This window comes from Mus pahari, chromosome 16, assembly GCF_900095145.1.
Source record: "Mus pahari chromosome 16, PAHARI_EIJ_v1.1, whole genome shotgun sequence".
Lineage (NCBI taxonomy): Eukaryota > Metazoa > Chordata > Mammalia > Rodentia > Muridae > Mus > Mus pahari.
In genome coordinates, this window is record NC_034605.1 from 48730025 (window position 1) to 48753171 (window position 23147).

At 43.5% G+C, this 23147-nt stretch overlaps 1 protein-coding gene across 11 annotated transcripts in view; it reads right to left on the reverse strand.

Annotated features, from left to right (window-relative positions):
- The window catches only part of Atxn1 (ataxin 1), a 413636-nt gene that overhangs the window by 287976 nt on the left and 102513 nt on the right, over positions 1-23147 (reverse strand). For 9 of the 11 annotated variants that reach the window (XM_021215427.2, XM_021215426.2, XM_029547630.1 and 6 more), the window contains one exon: positions 11973-12101. The exons of 1 other annotated variant lie outside the window; for it this stretch is intronic. The gene's annotated coding sequence lies outside the window, so the exon portion shown is untranslated. Of the gene's footprint in view, positions 1-11972; positions 12102-20755; positions 21028-23147 lie in introns of all 11 variants that reach the window. One more of the 11 variants, XM_029547628.1, reaches the window with a different exon arrangement.

A 23147-nucleotide genomic window follows, 5' to 3' on the forward strand; every position in this document is an offset into this window, starting at 1 on the left:
AGGAGGAGGAGGAGGAGGAGGAGGAGGAGAACAACAACAACAACAACTACTACTACTACTACTACTACTACTACTACTCATGGCTGGGCAGTGGTGGCTCACGCCTTTAATCCAGCACTTAGGAGTCAGAGGCAGGTGGATTTCTGAGTTCAAGGCCAGCCTAGTCTACAGAGTGAGTTCCAGGAAAGTCAAGAAGAGATGGAGGAGGAGGAGGAGGAGGAGGAGGAGGAGGAGGAGGAGGTGGTGGTGGTTGTTGACGACATCATCTCTAAGTACTCCAATTTCAAGTCAGACCAGACACTTTTACCAGAGGGACAGCATACAAAGACACTTGGAAAATCACAAGCTGAGGGCAGTCGAGTTGAAGCTCTGCCTTGTTGTTGCAGAAAGTCATTCCAATCTTATCTACTTTCAGAAAGTAGACGAGACCCCTCTGGGATCTTTTCCTGAGGGGTCTTAGAGCTTCGGTGTAGGGGAAGCTCAGTTTCCACCAGTAACGGCTCTCACAGACATCTGAAAATAACACATTCATTCTGACACAGTGACTCACACCACTTTTAATTATGGCTCATAAAAGACATAAATAGAAAAACAGTGTTCAACTCTACTACAGATGCACTAGCAGAGAGGAATACTTCTGCTTTGAGTCACATCAGCACCAGTGGGGCAGGCTGTGATTCACCCACTTCCAAGGGTCACATCATGGGTCACTGCTTATGGCTGGACAGAGGCAGGTTGGCAGAGTGACTAGAAAATGAATGCAAAAGAGAGTAAATACGAGTCACAGAGAAGATGGTATCTAAAGAACTGGGACCACTTTCTAGCAGGCATTAGAGAAGCATGAGTCTGCTCAGAGAGAACTACAAAAAAATTCAGGCCAAATAGGGGCTAAAAAATGAGAGGAAACCAGAGCCAAAGATGAACAGGAAGGAACATGAAACTGTGTGGTGGTGTTTTCCTGAGCTAACAAGGAGAAATGGTGAGGTGTTTTCTTCTCCAAGATTCTAATAGAGACTGGTTTCTGAAATTAGAATGAGATTCATAATGTATTAGTAATTATTTACACAGTCCAGTACTGATAGCACATGCTCTATAAAATAAAGCCATATTTCAAATGGTGCATTAAAAACACTGTAGTGAACTTGTGAGCTGAAAGTCAGGCATAGTGGCCTATGGTTATAACATTAGCACGCAAGAGGCAGAGGCAAGAGAACCCGAGTTCAAGACCAGCCTGACATATACTGTGAGGTCTAGGCTTGCTTAAGATATGTGATGTCGAGCCGGGCCAGTGGCAGCGCACGCCTTTAATCCCAGCACTCGGGAGGCAGAGGCAGGCGGATTTCTGAGTTCAAGGCCAGCCTGGTCTACAAAGTGAGTTCCAGGACAGCCAGGGCTACACAGAGAAACCCTGTCTGGAAGAAAACCAGAAAAAAAAAAAAAGGTATGTGATGTCACCCTGGATTTAAAACAAACAAACAAACAAACAAACAAAAACAACACAAACAAAACCAATAACAACAAAAGTTTGGAGCCAGACCAAAAAAAGGGACATATATGGTATGATTTTGAAAGGTATCTTTAAAAAAAAAAATCAAATGCATAGAGACAGAAAGTTGAAGAATGTTAGCCATGCCATTAATCCCAGCCCCCTGGAGGCAGAGGCAGGTAGCTCTCTGTAAGCTCCAGATTAGCCTACTTCATATAGTTCCAGTCCAGCCTGGCCTAGATGTGAGATCTTGTTTCAGATAAACAAATAGAAAAGTAGAAAGGGTGGGCCAGAGAGGTAGTCTCTAGAAGCTAGAAGAGGAAAGAGTAGGAAATTCGTGGAGTTTGTGTTTGGAATGATGGAAGCCTCTGGAATGGATAGACAATGAATGCCCAGCACTGGAAATGTATACACTACCACTGAACTGTGTACTTAACAGAAGCATGAATGGTGTGTATGTGTGTGTGTGTGTGTGTGTGTGTGTGTGTGTGTGTGTGTGTAGTATGGTGTGGTGTGTGTGTGTGTGTGTGTGTCTGTATGTGTCTGTGTGTAGTTGGCTTTTTATATCCAGGCAGCCGGCTTCCATAGATTCAACCAACAGCAAACAGAAAAGATTTACAAGGAAAAAAAAATGCAACTATATTTTCTGCATAGAGTTTTTTGTCTTTATTCTCTTAACAATGCTAAAGAACAATTATTTTCATAAAACTGAGATGGTTTTAGGTTTTATAAGTAACCTAGAGAAGGATTAAAGTGTCTGAGAGGATATGCATGTAGCATCTGCAGGTTCTGTGTGATTCTATATAATGGACTTGAGCATCTTGGTATCATGACATCTTTGGTGGGGTCCAGGATCAAAGGATACAAAATATAATTGCCCTAATTAAAATACACACACACACACACACACACACACAGAGGATGGGAATGTAGCACAGTGACAGAGTCCCCACAAAGTATGCATAAAGCCCTGGCATGGTGTGTGGTGACACGTATGATACCCCAGCACTCAGGAGGTGGAGACAGGGTGATTGAAGTTCAAGGTCAACACTGGCAACATAGCAAGCTGACATAGACTGGGCTATAGGAAGCAAGCCCTGTCTAAAATAAATGTACTCATGTGTGTATATGTATATATACAGAAATAGGTAGATACATAGAGGATAGATAGATAGATGACAGATAAATAGACAGACCAATATAGAGATACATAAAAGATATACATATATGTATACAAAATATAAATAGATAGATAAGATAGATACATACATACATATATAGATAGATAGATACATAAAAGACAGAGAGATAGACTAATGAAAGATACATAAAAGATACATACATATATGCATACAAAATAGATAGATATATAGATACACATACATACATATATAGATACATAGAAGACAGATAGACCAATAGAAAGATACATAAAAGATAGATACATGTATAGATAGATAGATAGATAGATAGATAGATAGATAGATAGATAGGAGAGAGAGAGAGAGAGAGAGAGAGAGAGAGAGAGAGAGAGAGAGAGAGAGAGAGACTATAAAATGATCAAATTAAGGACAGTTTGAATGTAGCATGTTTGAAGTGACAACTGGGTCCCTAGACAGTGTCTCTTTCAAGATGATGAGATCAGGCAAGTTCCAGGTAAGGCTGGAGATGACACTAGTCTGGCAATGCAGCAATTAGGGGGAGGTAGCCATGTCCATTTCTGCAAAGAGCTAAGTGCCTGTAAACCCACACTGGCATGGTTGCAGAACACTCAACTCCCAAATGAGAAGCACTCAAACGATTTCATATTTTAGCAAATCTTAGAGCTGACTGTCATAGCACAGACAACTCCAAAATTCATCTGGTAAAATATAATATAAAACTGATATTCACTTAGGTCAAGTTTGCGTAGTAATTTTCTTGTGGCTTCACTGGCCATGGCTTTTGATACTTTGAGCTAAACTTCCTCCATACGAACCAGGCAGCCTTGGGATCCAGCACTGCAGAGCTTGTTGCTATGTATCTCAGTGCTATAATGAATCTGGATTCAATCAGACGGAGGAAGCCAAGTGCTTGCCTTAAATATCCAGGGCTCCTGCTAGGCACTCACTCCCAAATCTATTTATTTCGAAGGGCAAACTCACTTTGCAGGCTCAGCCTAGGATGCTGGGCTCAGACCAGTGGCTAATTTGACTGCCTCCTGCAAATGGTCACTTGCCAGCAGCATCACTTAGACTAACGCTGGTCCTGAGGACAGTTGAAAACAATTTCTTCCCCCATCAACCTCTGCAAAGGCGATCGTGTCCTTGGAGAGCAAGAGGCTGCCTGCTTAGCAACAAGAACTTAAGCCAGGAGAAGCCAATGCAGAGACTGAGAAGAGCAGGCAAGCTAGGTTATGAATCCTAGCTTCATCATCTATAAGCTAGGTCACACTCTCCAGTCCTGGACAGCGCTTGCCAGTATAATAACATATAACTTAAATGTAAAGTTAATACATCTTTAAGACATACCATGAGGATGAAAGGAGATGAGACCTATTCAAGAGTAATTTATATAGTGTGATGGTTTGTGTATGGTTGGCCCAGGGACTAGCACTACTAGAAGGTGTGGCCCTGTTGGAGTAGGTGTGTCACTGTGGACATGGGCTATAAGATCCTCATCCTAGCTGCCTGGAAGTTAGCCTTCCACTATCAGTCTGCAGATGAAGATGTAGAACTCTCAGCTCCTCCTGCACCATGCCTGCCTGGATACTGCCATGTTCCCACCTTGGTGATATTGGACTGAACCTCTGCACCTGTAAGCGAGCCCCAATGAAATGTTGTCCTTATCAGAGTTGCCTTGGTCATGGTGTCTGTTCACAGCAGTAACACCCTAACTAAGAGATATAGTAATTGGGCAGGATAAAAAGCTGAGGACCTTTTTCAAAGCTTCGTTGGGAATGCACTGGGGGCAGGCTTATCTAGTTTTTAATGTTGCTGTAAGTAGCCATCCATCTACACTTCCATGAGGAACCCATATAAGCTCAGTGGCCCACTAATCTAGTAGCTTGCTCAACCCTAAGCGTTAAAGTACTCTAGTCTGTTTAGAGACTGCACATTTACTCTTGATTGACAGTTTTCCAGGAGCTCGAGTCACCTAGGAGACACACTGCTGGGTGTTGTCTGTGAGGATGTTTCCAGAGACCCTTAAATGAGGTTGGAAAACAGCCCTTCTCTGGGAACATGGATGGCACCCTTCCATGGGCTGGGGTCCTTAGCAGAATAAAAGGGAGAGAGTGGGTGGAGCGCTAACCGTCATCTCTTCAGCTTCCTGGCTGGATGCAGCCAACCCCCATTGTGCCAGATTTGAGTTGACTGAGCTGCTAGGCATCATAATTGGCTGTGCCCTCCAACCAGGAGCTAAATTAAGCCCTTCTGCCCTTAGGCTGGTTTTGTTAAGGACTCTGCCATGACCATGAGAACAGAACCTCATATGTAGAGCCTTGTTCACTTCTCTTTCTTGCCTTCCCTAATCGAAGCTACCACAACAGGGATTTGAGGGAGAGAGTTTACTGGAGATGGAAATCAGGACCTCATCCCACTCAGAGAAGCTTCTGCCTGGGTTAACTGACACCAGGCATCCTCGGGTCACCTGCAGCCACAATGTCACCATATGGACTGGTCTAGACAGTCTGTGGAGGGCAGTTCTGGATAAGAGCCTACTATACTGGTTAGCAGCTGAATCTGTAATGAAAACAGCAGGAGTCTGCTGCCTTCCAGAGTGTTCATTATGAGGGATTCAGGAGCCCATCATGGTAGTTTAAGAGTCAGCGCCTCCTCAGACACGATGAATGGTCTCAGTCACTGGGCAGCCATCAGAGAATAACTAAGGGGTAATGTGTACGGCTGAGCTCTTTCGCCTCAGCCAAGCTGGATACCCTGAGCCATCTTTGAACCAAGTTAAAGGTCTAGATTTGAACCGAATGCAGTGCTTGGGAAAGAAAAGTAAGATGCTTAGGGCTGACAAGAGGGCTCAGTAGGTAAAGGTGCTTGCTGCCAGGGCTGATGACCCGAGTTCAAGCCTCAGGACCTATATGGTATACAAGAGAACTAAGTCCTGCAAGTTATTCTCTGACCTCCACTCTGGAGCTGTGCCAAGCATGTATATGTATATGTATATGTATATGTATATGTATATGTATATGTATATGTATATGTATATGTATATGTATATGTATATGTATATGTATATGTATATGTGTATGTGTATATGTATGTGCATGTGTATATGTATGATGTATGGGTATAATATATGTGTATGATGTATGTGTGTGTATATGATACATATGTATATGATGTATGTGTATGATATATGTGTATGTATATGATGTATATGATGTATGTGTATGATGTATGTGTATGTATATGATGTATAAGTATATGTGTAGCCATACAAAATAAATGAACTTTAATAAAAACATTGAGAAAAGAAAGCTGAAACTTCTGAGTTTTAGTACTTCAACTGTGCAGGACAAGTGTCCGCTTCTATAACATGCTACAGAATCGTATGATATTTTATGTGTCCAAGCCCGTCTGTAATCAGCACAGGAAGACCGACCCTTTAATGAATGCAGGAACAGACCAACTTTTGCCTTGATTTTACAAAGAGACTGGAGGTTGCAGCAACACATCAGGCAAAAACAAAAATAAAAACACCTGGCAAATTTCAAGGTGAAACCTATCTTTCCCACTTACTGAGGCCAAACAAAGAATTAATAGGAAAAATATGTTCTGTGTAGTGTAGAATTGGATAACCCCCCCCCATATGAAAATATAGCTTAAAGACATGTAAGTGAAGGCTGGGGAGATGGTTCAGTGGTTAGAACATTTCTTCTTCTTTCACATGAGCTCAATCCCAGCACCTATAGGGAAGGAAGGGGTGCCCTTAATTGTCTGTAACTCTAGCTAGCTCCAAGGGCATCTATATGCATGCGCATATACACATACATAAATAAAAATACTTAAAAAAGACATATAACATGCCTTACAGACTCACTGCCAAAATAAATGCCAAATTCCTTGATTATGATATAAAAAGTGAGGGGTTTGAGTGAAATTTTTAATGTAATATTTAAAAAAAATATCCATCCTGCTTTCTTTTACAAAGGAACTCTTAGAGAATAAAAATTAATTTTGGAGATGACCTTTCATTTACTTAAGCCAAGATTTTTTTTTCCTCTCTATTTTGGTATTTTAGCCAAATAGAATTCTTAGAAATGGAGGGAAAGAAAAAAAAAAAAAGCAACAAGCGTATTCCTGGAGCGGGTAGCCTTTCAAAACTGAAAATGTTACGTCAACCTTTTTAATGCTATCCAGTCTTGACTTTTTAAATCCGCTTTAAAAATCCCACACAGACACACAGTGCTGCCAGTACAGCGAGTACCATTAGCCTGGATTCCCCCGATTTGGCGGCTATCATCCTAGATGTCACAGAACGGCTGGAAAGGCAATTTCTAGTGACTTTACAGAGATGGTTACAACAGAACAGACATGGTTCTATCTGTTGTTCAGTTTCCTGGGAACAAAGGTTTAACCTAGGTTGTTTGGTCTAAATAATTGAACATTAAATCCAAGCATTTTCATAAAATGGTTTAGTCAGAAACATCTTTTTATGGTTTTTTGAGACATTGGAATAAGTGCTGAGATCCGGCCGATGGTCCAGTGATGGCCTAGTGCATGAGGGGGCCCTGGGCTTACTCCTCAGTACTACATAGAGTTCAGACACAGTCAGACAGCTGTAATCCCAGTGCTTGGGAAACAGAAGCAGAAAGATCACAAGTTCAATGTCATCCTTGGCTTCAGATGTATCAAGATGGCAGGCAGCCTGTGCTTCGTAACTCCTGTTTCAGGGCACACCAAAAGCAACAGGAAAGAATGCTCCTTTGGGAAGGTGACAAAGGAACCCAGGCAAGTGACACTGGAGCCTGAAATGACGCATGGGCCAGTGAGTGGAAGGAGGCAGTAAATCATCCCACAGGAGGAACCACAGCGCTGTGGCTGGATGAAGAACAGGAAGATGAAGTGCCCAGCAGCAGGCAGGGTTCGAGCTGCCAACTGATTTGTCTCTCAATGAGAAGCCGGTGGAAGTGAGTGTGATAAACTCATCTTTCTGCTTAGCCCCGAGTGCAAGCTCAAGGGGTCCGTGCGATTTCTAATTGGAGCCATCTGAAGAGGAGCGGGAAGGAACTGAGTTTAGGATCTGAAGAGATGGGAATGTTAATGGTATTCACTGGCACAGAGTGGTGATAGTCCCCTGCCACATGCCACACCACACACAGAGACACAGACAGACAGATGGACACACACACACACACACACACACACACACCAAGAAAAGAATGCCAAGTAATAGGATGCGACTTTCCCATTTCTTTCAACCATATCTACACCGGCAGCAGTAGTTAAAATTCTAATTTCTTTTGATGCACAGAAAATACCTCCCTTTAAAGCTCTCAGATTGTCAGTAAAGAAGAGGACCCATCAAATCAATCAACACCTGCTTTACTGATTCCTGCTCTAAGTAAATCCATCCCTTACCCTAGAGTAGCATGCTTTTGCTCAAAGCTAGACTTAACCACCCAAGTTTCTCAGAGGGACTTCTGCAATTAGCAACTTGTGATGCCATCGCCTAGAAGAGCAAGTCCTACATCAGACAAGAGTCTGGGTCCTGCTTTACAGAACGCTGGCTTAGGTATGCGTGGAGCCCAGCTCCTCTAAGCTGGAACACTTCTAGAGCTTTCTAAGGACGGCTGTGGTAAGAGCAGTGAGCATACAGGCTCTCGTTTTTTCTTTTGAGTTTCTTACATTGGCCTTAAACTCACCGTGAAAGTCCAGGCTAGTTCTAAACTCATGGCAATCCTCCTGGCCTTAGCCTTCCAAATGCTGGCATTATAGGTATGTTTGGCTACCAGTAGATCTTTTGGTACTGATACCAGCTTTCCCAAAGAAGTACCTACGATGAGTGCTGCTTGGAAATTGGACAAATGTCAAGGCTGTTCTGTGGCAAATGGCCCGAGCCACGTGGGTTCTAACTGGGCAGGTGCTCTGCTTATAAGATCAGCTTTTCTTTTGCCCACTTATAAAGAAATGTGGCTTCTAAGAAGGAAATATTCCATGTACCATTAAATACCTCCAACTCAGGCATGCTAGCTAGCTATGGTGGTGCCCATCTGCAGTTCCATCACTTGGGAGTCAAATGCAGACGGGCAAGTTTGAGGCCAGCAAGGTCTACACGATGAGGTCTAGGCCACCCACGGCTGGCTACACACAGTCAGACCTTTTCTCAAATCATCTGATAGTAGAATAAAACCCCACAGTTTACATTGTCTTTAATTGGTTATTCCTCTGCCTGAGAGCCTTTTAAGAAAGACTCAAGTGTATGTATGCAAACAACTATACATTTCTGACCTGCAGATGGCAACCAGGGCACTTCTCTTCTGCATCAGAGCTCTCACACCTACGCCCACTTAAATGAGGAAAGGCCACTCAGAGAAGTCCAGGCAAGGCTCCGTGAGATTCATGCTGGAGAGTCTCATCTGCCATTAGCCTTGCTTTGGGAACCCACACCCGCTTGCCCATCCTTAGAGAATATGAGGGGAATCTATCCTGTTTGCCCCTCCCCCTTTCTAATCTCCCAGACTGAGTGAAAGGTCAGAGAGGTGTATCTCATGGCAGAATACCTGTTGAACGTGTGCTCGGTCCCTGATTCCATCCCAGCACCAAAACTAAAGCTGTAATGGACACCTGGGAGTATATACTTTTACAACATCATACTTGAGTGTGTCTTCTCAAACAGCCTGCCTTCTGCAGGCAAAACTGTGGCTACATCATAGGTGAAGAAAAGAAAAGATTGTTTCCACAACAGGATGGCTCTCCTACCACGCACACTGACCACCTGGAAGTCCCAACAGCTGAAGGAGATAACACCTCAGAATAAAGTGCTGAGGGCAGCTGCTATGGCCTTGGGAGTTGGCTGCTCTTTTGTGGCTCTCCTCCAGCTGCCTAGCACAGAGCCGATGGGCCCTCATACCAGACCTCAGCAGGAGCTGCTGCTGTTACAAGGGACAGAAGAAAGAGACATGAGGGTGTTTTCCAAGAGCCTCTGGCTTAGGGTAGAGAGTGCTTTGTGAGTTTAGCTGGAACTGGGTTTCTGAGAGCTTATATATACTGACTTCCTATCCCCAAAAGGCAGATCGGATCCCTCAATTTTTGTCATTAAAAATTGATAAATCAAAAGGTAAATGTGACTCTCATGGTGAATGTTGCTTAGATCATTAAGGGAGCATTGCATTGGGATCTTCATGGTACTCAGACCTGCAGCTGGACAAGGGAAATATTCATAATTAGTCTCTAGACACTTGTTCGAAACCCCAGTAGGCAAAGAGTTAGGTGGAGCAAGCCATGCGAGCTTCCCCATCCCATCCCCCCTCACCCCCCGAAATTCTGATTCTTTCAGCCTGGTGTCACTGTGTCTTCGACTTTAATAACCACATCCTGGTGAGTCAGATGTAGGAGGTCCTGAGATGAGACCACCATTGAGAAACACTGGCCTGTGACATGGGTCCTGTCCTACAGCAGGCTTCAACCTAAACAGGGTACCAGCAAACACACGGCTCTAGGTAGTGCCCAAGGGTCACAGATGTTCATCAAGAGGGTCTCCGTAGTTGTCTGAGAACTCAGGAAGAACTTATAAACGAGAGCCCGAGTTCTGGAGGACAAGCCTGGTCCATAGGTAACCCCCAAGCAAATGTCTTCAGCAGGTTTGTGATTCATGATGGCCCACTGTACACAGTAGACAGTAGACATTTGGGGGGCGGGGGGAGATAAGGGCTAGGATACCCCACCAGACAGGAAGGACACTCTCCCCGGGGGACAGTCATAACCTGGTTTCTCCAAATCACACCCAGTTTACAGTGCCACTCTGCAGAACTCATGCGGTTTCCTGCTCCTCATAATTTAACATTTTGTTAGAGAGAGAAAACGCTGTTATGAAACCCAAATAATGTGCCACTCCGAGGCAGACAGCCAGCTGCTAACAAGGATGACATGTGACTATCAATCTAACTGCTGTTCACAGCTCAGCTTTCAGGAAGGAGATGTTTAGTTAGAAAGAAAACCAGAACCTTCTTCTCAATGGACAACAAAGTTTTTTGAGGCTCCATGGAGTGAAAGGGCTTATACTCAGCTAGTCACACAGTGATTAAAAAAAAAAAAAAAAAAAAAGGACAAGAATTTAAAAGACCCTTGCTTTGTTTATTTTAATGCAAAATTCATGAAACACTCCCTTATTAATATCACAAGGGAATTAAATTATTAACCACAGAGTCTGAAAGTCCTGCTTCATCGAAAGACAATAGAGATGAGGCCCTTGGGGAACTGGACCTTCTCTTCTACACTTGCACATAGGCTGGCCTCCCTAACTCCCTGCAAATGATAGTTTGCCCCAGGCACACAATGAATTCCACCAGGGAGAATGGAAGACCATGGTTACATAACTGTACTAGAAGGCACGGAGTTCTCAATCTGCAGGAGGCCAGGGAGATCATTAGGGTCCATCCACTTTTACAGGCCAGTCATAGCAAGTACTGTGCTCCCCCAAGGCCCTCCACCATAGGTGGAGACAAATAGGCTTGAATCTGAGGATTGCTTCCAGGCATAAAGCCAAAAAGACATCCCAAGAAACCTATATTGTTTTAGTATAGTTTGGATCTTTAAAAAAAAATGTGTATTTAAAGCTTGGAATTCTTAGACTGTAACTCAGGCCAAGGTGGTCACTCAGGGGACCAAGAACACCAATAAACAGAAGGACCAAAGTCTACATTCTACAGCCAGGACGGTCTGTATATTTCACAACAATATATTATAAATTTTAGAGGAAAATGAAAGGGAGAACCAAAAGGTTGCCTACATGAAGAACAGACCACAGTTTATGAAGAAAATACTAACTACCCCGATCATAAATCACACACTATATACTTCTTTCAACTGACCACACTGTACCCCATGTTTACAAGTTACACAGGAAGCACTTGTTGAGTGCGGTCTGGAAACTACTGATGATAGCTCTCTACCTTGCCTGCTCCAATGCTGCTTACAGTATTGTATAAGGGTATCGCCAGGTAGGTAGGCCTCCTCTGTATGGCTCACTAATCCCTTGTGAGTTTGGCTAAAATAGGACCTACAGACCACACACATTATTTATTGTTTGTGTGTAGAGTTGGGTGGGCACCTGCGTTTTTGTTGTTGCTATTATTTGTTTGTTTGGTTTGGTTTTTGTTTGTTTTGTTTCATTTTCCCTACCCTCAAGGGTCTTACCCTGAAGTCTTATTGCTTGAGCTATGGGGAAAAATAGCTATTCATCTTACTCACTCAAATATCCTAGCACATCACATAAATACTCCACATGAAATCTAAAACATGTAAATGCCAACCCCAGAGGGATGACTCACCCCAAACCATTCCTGCTTCAAGGTCATCCGTGCAGGCTGGAGTCCGCTCTGTTTTTCTCAGGGTCTACTGCAACCCGACTGTAGCTGTTTCAACACAGACCCTTTCATTCTGTTCCAGGATGCTGCAATCTAACAAAACCAAGCAGCAAGTCAGAGTGGAAAATGCCACTTCAAGCAGTTGGTGATTAAGCAGGGGAAATCCCTGGGTGTTCTCAATGTCTATCTTATATGTCACACAAGCATGCCAGTCAACTGAACAAAGCTATCACACATCCTCTCACCAGCGGGGCCCTAAAATACTGGGAAGGAAGGAAGGAAGGAAGGAAGGAAGGAAGGACAAGAGAAAGAAAGAACAAGAGAAAGAAAAGAGGAGAGGAGAGGAGAGGAGAGGAGAGGAGAGGAGAGGAGAGGAGGAGGGAGAGAGAGAGAGAGAGAGAGAGAGAGAGAGAGAGAGAGAGAGAGAGAAAAGCAAACCATGCTGGGGAAGATAGTATTTTTCAATAGGCATGTGCTTACAAAATATCAAGTTTATCAACTGAATGAAGTAAAGAAAAGATTCTTTACATTTGAATAACTAAATATAATAACTTCTAGGTATCAAGGGTAGAAAGTAGAATAAGTTTTTTGGTTTGGTTTGTTTTTTTTAAAAATCACACATTCAGCCTGTTACAGTCGGAGACTGCTGTGTGTGATGTTGTACACCTATAATCCCATTCTTCAGGAGGTAGAGTCAGAAGGCTCAGGAGTTCAAGGCCAGCGTAGGCTACACATAGGGCTTCTGCTTTTAAAATGCCTTCTCCTCAGGTCTAACTGCCCTGAAGTGTTTAGAAAGGAGCAAAATAAGTTAATCTGGCTGCTTTCTTGGCTCTTTGTCATGAAAACATTTTCAAGGCTACCTTATTGATTGAGCTACGGGTAAAAAAAAAAAAAAAAAAGGCTATGCATCTTATTCACAAAAAAGATCCCAGCACACCAAATAAATACTCTGCGTGAAATTAAAAAACATATAAAAGCCGACTCTAATGGGGTGACTTAACCCAAACCATTCATGATTTCAAGTTCACTCATGCTTGAATGAGCATCCGTCTGATTGATGAGCAAATATTATATTATTTAGTATACAGCATTTAGGATAGAACAACAACAAAAAACAAAACGAAACAAAAAAACCAATAGCATGCAAGAGAAAGGAAATTTCCATTTTGCACTACCCATGGCTAGTTGATGGGTTCCCCCTGGCCCGCCCACCCCGCCTGCCTCTTGATAAACTTGATAAATACCATCTCCTCCCAGGGGGGAAAGCGCTAATTACTGTACATGGTGGGTATGAAATGAACAGTAAAGGTATTCATGACTCCTCACACAAACTAGGGACAGCTGATGAGTCCTACACGGGAACCGCCTAACATATAGCCATTCTGGAAAGTTCTTTGCCTTCATGAGCTGTATTTAAAATTGTTTTGTCCCCAGCTAGGGTTCCAGTTTCCCTTGAACCATGATTAAACTGTACTGCTTTGTTTTTTGACAGTAGCCACTTGAGAGTTTGGAGGTCGACTTCAAAGGAGCCTGCACCTCCCCACCCCCACCCCTCTTTTAAATTTTTTTAGCTTTGCAGTACTTGTCTCTTATCTATTTTGAAATCCTGAGGGAAGGTTGTCACCCAGTTCTGAGGATGGTGGCTACATCAGACTGTAGTTCTGGATGTTGGAGGAGAGAGCCTGAAGACAGACATTCTGCCCCTCCCCCAACTTTTATACTAAGGTTCTGCCAGCATGCAGACAGGAATTAGGGCTGAAGCTGACCCCCTAAAGGAAAGACACAAAGACCAGGCCTGGTGATGCATAGCTGCAGTCCATACAGTCAAAAGATCACCACAAATCTAAGGTTAGTATAGTCTACATTGCAAGTTCGGGGTGGCCAGGTCTACATAATAAGAGAACAGAAATTTACCTCAAAACAACAACAGCAAAACCAAAAACAAAACAAAACAAAACAAAACAACAACAAAATCCAAGAGAGTCTCAATGACCTGTTATCTTTGGCTCAAATTTGAAAAATGGTCTCTAACACAGAATGGAAGCAACCCAGCCTCTCCAACCCCCCCCACCCCCCCACCCCAGAGATTATCACATGAAAGGACCTCAACCTATGTCACCTCCCATGTTATGGTCTTTGTACCATAGCTCCCCACAAGCACGGTATAGATAAAATGAGAGTGTCCCCAGCCCTAGCAGTTGGCGACCTTGTAAGCAGATCTGTTTTTCATTACCAGTTTCCTTTTAGAATATAAGGATGCTACAGCAATGCTTGGTCACCATGGGTAATGCTAAATAAACGTTAAGAATCTCAGAAGGGTTTCTGAGATAACCAAGAAAGCTCCCATCACGGTACCCACTTCTAAGAGATATCACCTTTCATGAACACCCAGGTCATTGGGATAACTAACATTTTTGTTTGTTTTCTTGCATCCTGGTCTCAAGTATTACTTGAGCTAAGGATGACCTTGAACTTCTGATCGTCCTCCCTCCACCTGCCTAGTGCTGAGATTACAAGTACACTACCTTGGTTAATCTACGACGACGTGCTGAAGATCAAACCCAGGGTAACTAGCGTGCTGAGCAAACACCCCCAACAACTGAGCTACATCCCCAGTCCATAACTGACCCTTTGAAAGACTTTACAGGCTATCGCTTTAAGGAACAGTCAACTCGTTCTAAGAGGACTTCCAGGGGGGTCTGGTTAGATTCACGTGGACAGCTCCAACTGCTAAGGGACAGAAACTGTGGGGTTCTTGGTCAATGCTCAGTCCAGTGAATCAGCCTCGATGGCGTGCAATGATCGTTCCGTCTGGAAGTGCATCTGACAGGAAACAGAAATGTCCTTCTATTTTCTAGAGGACTCGGATACCCACAGAAGGTGGGGTTATGAGAGCACCTGTCCTTTTTCTGAGCAGTTTTCTTGAACTGTAACTTACCCCCTTGATGGGGGTGTAGGGGGGTGGGGGGCACTATACAGTGGTAACAGTGACACAAAACAAGATAAGGGTCCAAGTTCAAAGAAAAATGGTCTTGGGAAAGACAGAATTTGGAGGAGAGAGGAGAGAGGGCCTTTATCTCAAAAGTTTCTAGGCATCATCAACCTTTTTTTTTTCCTTGAAACTAAAAACAGTGCCTGCTTTCCCCCTCGTGGCTTCGAACTTTCTACCTAGGTCTTTTAGAGTTGGACAAGTTCTCTGTCACTTCATTTAACTTCTACAACGAACCTCCCAACCTGGGGAGAGCTATACACGCCTTAAGGACACAGGAAATGAATCAGGGTGCTGACTAGACTTTGGGTTGAACTCTTTACATTAATTGACTCATTTATTTCTTTCACTTTTATTTTATTTTGAGACACAGTCTTGTCTGACAGCCCAGACTCTCCCCTGTCCCCTAACGTCGCCCAGCGTATCTTCCAAGTGCTCGGATTATAGGCATGGAGCACTGCCTTCAGTTCTTTTGGACTTTTAAAGGATATTAAAATCATTTAATGTAATAGAAAGTGGCTTTAAACTAAAGGAGCTCACCAGTATCCTAACATTTCTATTAATACACAGAGCTCAATTTTCAGATTTGCCGTTGTCCTTAACAAAGAAATTCATTTCCGGATTATATTGCTGTCACCTGTCTATGAACAAAATCCATTTGTGTGTGGGGAGAGTGTGGGGGATTGAGGTGGAAGGAGGGGACTTTCACTGACTGGCAACGCCATGCATCTGGAGACTGGAGAAGCAGTGCTCATGCTATTTACAGAGGGGGGGGGGAGAGGGGGGGGAGAGTGTGAGAGAAAGAGAACACGCATCCAAGGGGACATCAGTTTCCATTTTTCCTCATCCTAGTGGGGATGGAGTTAAAAAGGATAAATTTTGTGATTCCCAGCAGATCCTCAATGGTATACACTGTGGTGGGTCACAAAAGAAAACCACCAGCTGGACAACTAGTACTTACTTAAAATCCTAATAAATAGGCTGAGGCAGGAGGACTACTGTGAGTTCTTCTCGGTTCTACCTGGGCTACATAGTGAGCAGTGAGCCAGTTGGGTAAGTAAGACTTTTATCTAAAGCAACAACAACCAACCTCTGAAACTCCATTTAGGCAAAAACTTCATAAGTGGAGGCTGAGGGAAAGCTCAATAGTTAGAGTGCATGCTTATAAATGGAGGAGGCCCTGGCCTCCATGCTAAGCACTGCACATACAAGCAAAAGATGGCTTTGTATTGCTCAGGATGAAGCTGGAGGCTCTATGCACGCTCTACCTACTTTATAGCCACACCCCCAGCTCTAAGATAAAGGAATTCCAGTCTGCTTCCTTCCTCCGTCAGCACTGCCAACAACAAAACCAACAGGCTGGAGTTTAACTTCATTGACCAAGTGCTCTTGTCTGCTAGGTGGTGTCACTGTAAATACAAATAAAGGGGCTGGGCACGAAGCATACTTAGGTTATCGCTTGCCCTGCATTCTTGGATCTATCCTTAGCAACTATCATACAAACCAAAATGAAACACAAAATATGGTCAGAATCCCAGGACTGGAGGAGCTCGGAGAGGTGAAGCCCCTCAGTGGGCATGCGTGAGTGCGTGATTTCTAGCACGTGTTTAGATTTCATAGGCACTTGGGCAATACTTTTCTGGAGGGTCATAACCAAGGGGCGCTATGTCAATACAAGCCAAACACAGTAAACCTGGCTGCTGTGAAACCTGCTTGCCCACCATGGTCTGGCTGAATAGATTTTTTTTTTTTTTTCAACTAAAGTCTTAGTCCACTAAGCAGAATGAATTCCTAGTGTACCTGATAAAAATCTCCTAAAATCAACAGTGATTCCTAAATCACACTGTTTTGCATATATTTGAATATTCCAATACCAAATCTCTACAAATACAACTGTATCCTTTGTGACTTTTCTGAGCTATGAGGAATATCTTCACAGTGCAACCATTACACACAGACATCACAGGAAGAAACTAAAGGATCCATGGCGGAATCTTTCCTCAGTGGTGAAAGGGTCGTTCATTTAATAATGCTACTGGGGAAAGTAGCTCTTCATTTGGAAAGAGAAAAAACAAAACAAAACAAAACAACTTTATTATATACAGAATGGAAAATAAACTCTCAAGCTGGTATGCTGGCACCAGTCTATAACTCCAGTACTTGAGAAATGGAGACAAGAGGACAAAGAGGCCAATGTGGGCTATATAATGAGACTGTATTTCAAAAAATAAAGTAAATGTTAGAGAGATGGCTCAGTAGTTAACAGTTCCTCCTGCTCTTTGAGAAGATGGAGTCTAGCTCCCAGCATCCATTTGGGGTCGTTTACAGCTGTCTGTTAATTCCAGCTGTCAGGGATTGGATGCTTTCCTCAGCCCTCCTCTGGTACCCACACAAAACACACACACACACACACACACACACACACACACACAAAACATAAGTAAATATTTAAGTAAAAATTAACTGAACTCTAGATGAATCACAAAACATATATCCATGCTGTCCCAGAGATCCATGCCTGTGATATTTCTTAGCTATAAATACATTTCACAAAATTAAAAAAAAAACCCACAGAAATAACTTTATAAGCATTAAAAACCCCCGCAGGCTACTGCAAAGACATTGAGTTATACTTTAAGGAGGGATGAGCGTAGGGACTTAGGATGGAGCAGTGTGAGGTCTTGTCTTATACATTCAAGATCATCCCATGTCTTACGGGACACAGGGCAAGGCTGCACACAGAGCCATTTGTTACAAAGAGCCATGAGAGAGTCTGGGGACGCAGACCTAGAATGCCAAGTATTTGGGAAGCTAGGGTTTCTTTTCTTTCTTCTTAACTTACTCCTTACTCTGTAGACCAGGCTGGTCTGGCACCCAGAAACCCGCCTGCCTCTNCCTCCCGAGTGCTGGGATTAAAGGCGTGCACCACCACTGCCAGGCTTGAAGCTAGGGTTTCTGAATGGGAGCCTGTCTAAAAAGGGTGGGCTGGCAGTGCAGCTCAGTGAGAGAGCCCTTGCTCAGTACGTGCACAATCCTGAATCTCAAACTGGTGGGGTTCTGCATCCATTCACAGAGTCAACTTGACAAATTGTGTGAGAAGAATGGAAGCTTCCTCCTAGCTCCTGATCTGATCACGTCTGAGAGCGGAGCTGCCTCTCAGCAGGCTGGGAAAGACTACAGGGAGATCAGGAAGGCAGTTATACATATTCATGGGCACAGGGTGGGAGACACAAATCACAGCCCCAGCTCTGTCACAAGGCAGGGGTCTCCAGTGGCTTCACTTTTTGATGTTCACACCTTGCTGACATTTTCCACGTGAGAGCTGATTAGAGTGTGTGACTTGCTCCCATGGGAGAATGGGGCAAAGGTCATGGGATGTCATTTCCAAGGTGGGGTGCTATGGGGTGTGTCTGAAATAGACTCCAAAGATGAGAATGTTTGCATAGTTTATCGCTATCTGGCCGTGCGGTTGTGCAACCTCAGGACACAGAATCTAGCTGACAGGTGGAAGATAATCTTATCTATTATCTAGGATGCGCATGCTTGAAGTTTTGACTTTCAGAAGGTGCTGCTAATTCACCCTTAGCACAAAGGATGAGCCAGTCACACGCATCTCCATCATCAACCTTCCCCTGACCTAAACAACATACTCAGTCCAGGTCACTGTCAGAGATGAAGGGGAAATTTCTGGCTGTTGGAGAAAATCCTTAACCTGGCACATTGTGCTCCGTTTGCTTTACTTGGGCTGGATGTAGAACAGTTTGCAAAAGCTCTGCTATGTGTTCCTCCAGGCTAAGCATCCTTCTTGACTGTAAAAGATGCTATTTAAACCAGAGTGCTGGACCAGGGAGTTGGCTGGGCCTGTAAAGATCTGAGTTCGGTCCCATTCCCAGAATCTCTTAAGCAACAACAACAAGCCAGTCAAACAGAAGGCAGGTACAGTAATGGACTGTAATCCCAGGACTTGGGAGGAAGGCAAGCAGATCCTTAGGGCTCACTGTCACTTAGGTTAGCTTACTTGACAAGTGTCAGGCCAGTGAAAAATCCTGTGTCTCAATGACACTAAAAGCTAGTAAGTGACCCAAGGAAAAAAGCTGAGGTTGTTCTGTGGTTTTCACATGCATGTGCATAAACATGCACATGCACACATATACATACTACACACACACACACACACACACATACACACACATGCACACGGTCCCATTTATCAGCAAATGCCCCATTTCAAGACCCCCACTGGATTCGTGAAACTATACATTGCCAACACCTATGTACAATCCTTATATATCAGCACACATGTGTTATATCTTCTTCTCATATTGTTGCATTTAATTACTATGACCAAAACCATTTAATGAGGAAGGGGAATAACAGGAACCCTCAGCTCAAGGTTCGGGGAATATCTCACCATCTTGGGAAAGGCAAGACAGCAGAAGCCCAAAGCAGACAGTCACGTCATGTCCACAGCCAGAGGAAGAATGTAATGAGTGTACATGGCAGCTTAGTTGCCTCTCTTCACGGCAATGACAGTCCAGGATCCCTGTACAGGGAATGGTCCTTCCCATAATTAAGATGGGTCTTCCCATATCAATTACCACAATCAAGACAATCCCTCGCCAGGGTACTCAGAAGTCATCTCCCAGGAAGTTCTGCCTTCTGTCAAGTGGACAATTAACCAGCCAGCACAGGATGATAATTTGAATTTATGAATTAGGTGCTGTAAGAAATTAGTAATAACTAATAATGCAACAGAACAGCATGCTGTGATAAAGCTTGTATTGGAACCTTTGAGATATTTACTTCTGGAATTTTCCATTTAATGGTTTTTTTGTTTTGTTTTTGTTTTTGTTTTTTTTTTTCCGTCCGTTGACGGAGAGTAACTGAAATTACAGAGAGCAGAATCCTGGCAGGGTTGGGGCTACCATGCTCAGTGGTGAGAGAAAGTAGGCGAACATCAAGGGAAGCGACCACCGTGATTTGTTTGGATTTTTCAGAATAATGAGGGGGAAAAAAATCCTTCATTGGCAACAGAGGACTCAGACAACATGGTTTCAGTAAAGAGGGGGAGACCAAGTTGTTTTCAAAGCCTTTGGATTCTACAAAATGCAAAGCCTATTGTCCCTCTCGTTATTGAAACCAGCGAATTAAGACATCTCCATTGTTCGCTGACACAGACTTATGAAAGGGGGAGGCATCCTGTCTGACTTCTGCCTCAATTCAAATCCAGAGTGGTATTGTGTCAGAAGGAACGCATTTCTGGTTTAAAGGCACAGACTTCTTACTCTCAGTAGGGTAAAGTCCATCACAAAACAACTAACAGCATAGTTTTGATCCACACTGGCAGAACTCAGCCTCTGTGGAGCTCTGAGCCCATGGGTTCATCCAAGAGAGGACCAATAATAGTCAGGCAGGAATGGAGAGAATAGCTCAGTGAGTAAAGAACTCCCCAGGGCAAGCATAAGGACCAAGGTTTGATGCCCAGCACCCATGTAATAAACTAGGCATGGTAACATCCTCTCCCAAGGCCAGTGCTGCGGAGGCAGACACAGAAGGATCACTCACTGGGGCTCAAAGGTCACCCAACTCAGCCAAATCAACCAGCACCCATTCCAGTACAAGATCCTGTCTCAACAAGGTTGACCTGTGGCCTCCATGCACAGTACACACACACATATATACGCACACTTGCATCTACACACACACACACACACACACTGTCGAGGAAAAAAAAAAAAGCTCTATATGGAACACTTACAGATTTTTTTTTTTCTACCATTATCCCTAAGCGAGACGGCGAGACAGATAATGGAGCGTTCACACTGTGTTAGGCAGAATGAGCAATCTCAAGATGCGTGAAGCACAGGACAGGAACTGTGTGGGTTTATGCAAACACTGTGCTATTTTATTTATAGGACTCAGGCTTTGGGGATTTTGGTATCTCTGAAGGTCCTGGGACCTCTCTCTGCAGACACCAAGGAGCAGATTCACACGTCTCCTGCTGGGGGTAGCACCCATAGTCAGAAGAAACTAGAATCAGAAAAAAAAAAGAAAGAAAGAAAGAAAGAAAGAAAGAAAGAATGAATGAATCATGAAAACAACAACAAAACCCACTGCCATTTATAAATCACTCTGCGACCAAAATCCAAAATCGGCTAAGCTTTCCAAAGTCCTGGTGCCTGGCTGAAGGTAAGTTGTTGCCAGTTTAAAATAACAAACAGTAGCACCAGCTCAGGCAGCAAGGCTGCTCCCACTTAACCTGCAATTTGGACACTTTGTAGGAGGAAAGCACTGTTGTCTCCTGACATAAGGAGCAGATGCTACTAATTAACACAAAAATGTCGAAAACAGCGTTAGAAAAACATAGGAGTTTGGAAACATAAGTAGAAACAGCTTCGGAGAGTAACAGCCAGACAGGATAATGTAATGGAGGATAAGGGTTGGAAATTTTTTTTTTTAAGACAGTCAATCAAGCTGGTAAGCTTGCATAAGCCTTCCTGTAAATAAAGTATGGATTTAAAGGAAAGTGCCTGATAAATATTGCTTCTTATTTTTTCAAAACAGGGAGAAGCATGTACCATCTATGAGCCAGAGTGTTCAGTGGGAGGTTATATTCCATTAAGGAAGACTGCTAAGACAGGGACCAGAGAGATTTAAAAGGTTGGGAAAAATTCAGGCAACACACTTGAGGTGTTGACCATAAGTTACAAGACTGCACTTGCTAGATGCTATGAGGTTAAATTACTAAGCAATAGCCTGGGCTAAGGCTGGATACATAGCATTGTCGGTTTGATTCCCAGCATCCAGTATACCAAGCATGGAGCTATATGTCTGACATTCCAAGACTAGGGAGGCAGAGGCAGGAGGTTGACCACCCACAATCGTCCTTGCTATAAAAGAAGTTCTAGACTGGCTTGGGATAAATGAGGTTGGATCTCAATAAAAGACAAAACAAAAAATAATACAGGCCAATAGTCCTCAAAATATCTATCACTTAAATCTAGTCCATTCATCCTATCTAGATACACACACACACACACACACACACATACACACACACACAACACTCTCATACATTAACACACACTCACACACACACATACTCACACTCATACATACACACTTGCTCACATACTCTCATACACTAACACACTCACACACTCACATATATACACACACTCTCATACACTAACACACACACACACACACACGATAAAGTTTGGGGGCTTGTGAGTGCACAGTAGGTACTCAGCATCCTATAGTTGTATCCCAGCCCCGGCTCTTAAGTCCTTTTAATACTTGTCATATTTGTCAAGGACCTCAAAAGACTTGATTAGGCAGATTATATTTAACCACAATGCATTAGAAACTCAAATGGAATTTTAAAACACTTGGAAATCCCTTTCTACCGTGTGTGTGTGTGTGTGTGTGTGTGTGTGTGTGTGTAGAGCATATGTGCCTGTGTGGGCACATTTGGACTCTTGTGTGCAGACTCTACAAGTGTAGTGATGTGCGTATGTTTATAGAAGCTGAGGTTGGTATTGAGAGTTTTCCTCCATCGCTCTCTACCTTATTCTTTGAAGCAGGGTCTCTAAATTGAATCCAGAGCTTGTTGGTAGCTAGGAGTCCCATCTGTGTCCCCAGAGCCCTGGAATTACAGGCTGCCCATGGAGCCCACTATGCATTTACGTGGATTCTGGGAATCTGAACTCTGGTCCTCACACCTGTACAGTAAGAACTTTACCCACTGAGCCATCCCCCAGTCTCACTGAAGAGCCACATTTCCTGGATGTGGTGAAGCTCAACCTTTTGATTCTTCAAAGGTCAGGAGGACAGAACACTGATAAGGACGTTATATAAACGAAATCCAGAGCACCCTCACCACCCGCATCCCTGCCTCTCCCTCTGACAGAACATTTATGAAACAAGGTCAGAGAAAACGTCAGTCACCTCGAAGGTGCCAATGCTTTCCAAACATCTGCTCTCTCAGAACAGCTGACTCAGCATTATCCATCTGCCTCTCATTTCCCAACAGGTGCCTTTCCTTGTCTTACCTTGTAGACTATTAATTCTTGCCCCATGCCCAGTTCCAGATACTTTCTTTTTTTTTTTTTTTTTTTTTTTTTTTTGTTTTTCGAGACAGGGTTTCT